Source organism: Oncorhynchus kisutch, unplaced genomic scaffold (assembly GCF_002021735.2).
Source record: "Oncorhynchus kisutch isolate 150728-3 unplaced genomic scaffold, Okis_V2 scaffold4047, whole genome shotgun sequence".
NCBI classification, from domain to species: domain Eukaryota; kingdom Metazoa; phylum Chordata; class Actinopteri; order Salmoniformes; family Salmonidae; genus Oncorhynchus; species Oncorhynchus kisutch.
This window is the reverse complement of record NW_022265992.1, coordinates 27,501-32,500: the sequence shown is the minus strand read 5'-3', so window position 1 is coordinate 32,500 and position 5,000 is coordinate 27,501. Positions and strand designations below refer to the sequence as shown.

Sequence of the window (5,000 nt, the reverse complement as noted above, 5' to 3'; positions counted from 1 at the left end):
ATCTCTACAGTATAAACCCTGCTACAGCTGATATCTCTACAGTATAAACCCTGCTACAGCTGATATCTCTACAGTATAAACCCTGCTACAGCTGACCCGATATCTCTATAGTATAAACCCTGCTACAGCTGATATCTCTACAGTATAAACCCTGCTACAGCTGATATCTCTACAGTATAAACCCTGCTACAGCTGACCTGATATCTCTACAGTATAAACCCTGCTACAGCTGATATCTCTACAGTATAAACCCTGCTACAGCTGACCTGATATCTCTACAGTATAAACCCTGCTACAGCTGATATCTCTACAGTATAAACCCTGCTACAGCTGACCTGATATCTCTATAGTATAAACCCTGCTACAGCTGATATCTCTACAGTATAAACCCTGCTACAGCTGATATCTCTATAGTATAAACCCTGCTACAGCTGATATCTCTATAGTATTAAACCCTGCTACAGCTGATATCTCTACAGTATAAACCCTGCTACAGCTGATATCTCTACAGTATAAACCCTGCTACACCTGATATCTCTACAGTATAAACCCTGCTACAGCTGATATCTCTACAGTATAAACCCTGCTACAGCTGATATCTCTACAGTATAAACCCTGCTACAGCTGACCTGATATCTCTATAGTATAAACCCTGCTACAGCTGACCTGATATCTCTATAGTATAAACCCTGCTACAGCTGACCTGATATCTCTATAGTATAAACCCTGCTACAGCTGGATATCTCTACAGTATAAACCCTGCTACAGCTGACCTGATATCTCTATAGTATAAACCCTGCTACAGCTGATATCTCTACAGTATAAACCCTGCTACAGCTGATATCTCTTACAGTATAAACCCTGCTACAGCTGATATCTCTACAGTATAAACCCTGCTACAGCTGATATCTCTACAGTATAAACCCTGCTACAGCTGACCTGATATCTCTACAGTATAAACCCTGCTACAGCTGATATCTCTACAGTATAAACCCTGCTACAGCTGATATCTCTACAGTATAAACCCTGCTACAGCTGATATCTCTACAGTATAAACCCTGCTACAGCTGACCTGATATCTCTACAGTATAAAACCCTGCTACAGCTGACCTGATATCTCTACAGTATAAACCCTGCTACAGCTGATATCTCTACAGTATAAACCCTGCTACAGCTGATATCTCTACAGTATAAACCCTGCTACAGCTGACCTGATATCTCTATAGTATAAACCCTGCTACAGCTGATATCTCTACAGTATAACCCTGCTACAGCTGATATCTCTACAGTATAAACCCTGCTACAGCTGACCCGATATCTCTATAGTATAAACCCTGCTACAGCTGATATCTCTACAGTATAAACCCTGCTACAGCTGATATCTCTACAGTATAAACCCTGCTACAACTGCCTGATATCTCTATAGTATAAACCCTGCTACAGCTGATATCTCTACAGTATAAACCCTGCTACAGCTGATATCTCTACAGTATAAACCCTGCTACAGCTGATATCTCTACAGTATAAACCCTGCTACAGCTGATATCTCTACAGTATAAACCCTGCTACAAGCTGATATCTCTATAGTATAAACCCTGCTACAGCTGATATCTCTACAGTATAAACCCTGCTACAGCTGACCTGATATCTCTATAGTATAAACCCTGCTACAGCTGATATCTCTACAGTATAAACCCTGCTACAGCTGATATCTCTACAGTATAAACCCTGCTACAGCTGACCTGATATCTCTATAGTAAAACCCTGCTACAGCTGATATCTCTACAGTATAAACCCTGCTACAGCTGACCTGATATCTCTGATAGTATAAACCCTGCTACAGCTGATATCTCTACAGTATAAACCCTGCTACAGCTGATATCTCTACAGTATAAACCCTGCTACAGCTGACCTGATATCTCTATAGTTTAAACCCTGCTACAGCTGATATCTCTACAGTATAAACCCTGCTACAGCTGATATCTCTACAGTATAAACCCTGCTACAGCTGACCTGATATCTCTATAGTATAAACCCTGCTACAGCTGACCTGATATCTCTACAGTATAAACCCTGCTACAGCTGACCTGATATCTCTACAGTATAAACCCTGCTACAGCTGATATCTCTATAGTATAAACCCTGCTACAGCTGATATCTCTACAGTATAAACCCTGCTACAGCTGATATCTCTACAGTATAAACCCTGCTACAGCTGATATCTCTATAGTATAAACCCTGCTACAGCTGACCTGATATCTCTATAGTATAAACCCTGCTACAGCTGATATCTCTACAGTATAAACCCTGCTACAGCTGATATCTCTATAGTATAAACCCTGCTACAGCTGATATCTCTATAGTATAAACCCTGCTACAGCTGATATCTCTACAGTATAAACCCTGCTACAGCTGATATCTCTATAGTATAAACCCTGCTACAGCTGACCTGATATCTCTATAGTATAAACCCTGCTACAGCTGACCTGATATCTCTACAGTATAAACCCTGCTACAGCTGATATCTCTACAGTATAAACCCTGCTACAGCTGACCCGATATCTCTACAGTATAAACCCTGCTACAGCTGACCTGATATCTCTATAGTATAAACCCTGCTACAGCTGATATCTCTACAGTATAAACCCTGCTACAGCTGATATCTCTACAGTATAAACCCTGCTACAGCTGATATCTCTATAGTATAAACCCTGCTACAGCTGACCTGATATCTCTAATGTATAAACCCTGCTACAACTGACCTGATATCTCTATAGTATAAACCCTGCTACAGCTGATATCTCTACAGTATAAACCCTGCTACAGCTGATATCTCTATAGTATAAACCCTGCTACAGCTGATATCTCTACAGTATAAACCCTGCTACAGCTGACCTGATATCTCTACAGTATAAACCCTGCTACAGCTGATATCTCTACAGTATAAACCCTGCTACAGCTGACCTGATATCTCTATAGTATAAACCCTGCTACAGCTGATATCTCTACAGTATAAACCCTGCTACAGCTGATATCTCTACAGTATAAACCCTGCTACAGCTGATATCTCTACAGTATAAACCCTGCTACAGCTGACCTGATATCTCTATAGTATAAACCCTGCTACAGCTGATATCTCTACAGTATAAACCCTGCTACAGCTGATATCTCTATAGTATAAACCCTGCTACAGCTGACCTGATATCTCTATAGTATAAACCCTGCTACAGCTGATATCTCTACAGTATAAACCCTGCTACAGCTGATATCTCTACAGTATAAACCCTGCTACAGCTGACCTGATATCTCTACAGTATAAACCCTGCTACAGCTGACCTGATATCTCTATAGTATAAACCCTGCTACAGCTGATATCTCTATAGTATAAACCCTGCTACAGCTGATATCTCTACAGTATAAACCCTGCTACAGCTGACCTGATATCTCTATAGTATAAACCCTGCTACAGCTGATATCTCTACAGTATAAACCCTGCTACAGCTGACCTGATATCTCTACAGTATAAACCCTGCTACAGCTGATATCTCTACAGTATAAACCCTGCTACAGCTGATATCTCTACAGTATAAACCCTGCTACAGCTGACCTGATATCTCTACAGTATAAACCCTGCTACAGCTGACCTGATATCTCTATAGTATAAACCCTGCTACAGCTGATATCTCTACAGTATAAACCCTGCTACAGCTGATATCTCTACAGTATAAACCCTGCTACAGCTGATATCTCTATAGTATAAACCCTGCTACAGCTGATATCTCTATAGTATAAACCCTGCTACAGCTGACCTGATATCTCTACAGTATAAACGCTGCTACAACCCGACCTCAGGAGTAAATCTCAGTTGTCTTTTCATTCAGAGTTAGAGACAGCAGGTGCGGTAGAGAGAGAGAGAGAGAGTCGAAAACAGCAGGTCCGGTGAACATGTCAGGGTTTCATAGCCGCAGGCAGAACAGTTGAAACTGGAGCAGCAGCACGACCAGGTGGACTGGGGACTGCAAGGAGTCATCAGGTCAGGTAGTCCTGAGGCATGGTCCCAAAGGCTCAGGTCCTCCGGGAGGAGAGGGAGAGAGAGAGATAATTAGAGGGAGCATACTTTAATTCACACAGGACACCAGATTAGCTACGTTAGCTACATTAGCTACATTAGCTACGTATGCTACGTTAGCTACATTAGCTACATTATCTACGTTAGCTACGTTAGCTATATTAGCTACGCTATCTACGTTAGCTATGTATGCTACGTTAGCGACATTAGCTACGTTAACAACGTTAGCTACATTAACTATGTTAGCTACAGTAGCTACATAAGCTACATTATCTACGTTAGCTACATTAGCTACATTAGCTATGTTAGCTACGTTAGCTACGTTAGCTATATAAGCTTCGTTAGCTACATTAGCTCTGAATGTGGGCATGATGTCGGCCCATCGTTGGGACATGCATGATTAAGGTCTATACACCGACAGCAGCATCATCTCTCTAACAAACACTACTGTACGATGCAGTCGGTGCTACTGTACCGGTAAACATGAGACGGTATGGTCGGTGGTGTACCGGGAAAACATGGTTTGATGGGCAGCAGACTCAGAAACATAGCTGGAACCGTTGACCAATAGATAAATGGCATATTTTTAGACTTCAGGAATCACAACGCCACTAAGCGGTAGTCCAGCAGGCGTTGGGATGACCTCACGTGTTTGTCCAGTTTGTCTCAGCAGGGCTGGGGGTTCATTCAATATCAACATCAGCATCAATTGTATTGCTTTTTTAAAATGGTTCCATTATTTTGAATTAGGGCGAAAAAAAAAAAAATTCAATCATTGAATTGAATTTGCACTTTCTGACTGAATTGACTGAATGTCAACTCCCAAACCATGTCTGTCTCATAGTTACTGTCTGTTACTGATGATGTCACAGTTACTGTCTGTTACTGATGATCTCATAGTTACTGTCTGTTACTGATGATGTCACAGTTA

At 41.3% G+C, this 5,000-nt stretch overlaps 1 protein-coding gene across 1 annotated transcript in view; it reads left to right on the top strand.

Moving 5' to 3' along the window:
• The window catches only part of LOC116373430 (voltage-dependent T-type calcium channel subunit alpha-1H-like), a gene marked incomplete at its 5' end in the record, with an annotated part of 48,622 nt that overhangs the window by 24,638 nt on the left and 18,984 nt on the right, over positions 1 to 5,000 (top strand). The window lies entirely within an intron of this gene.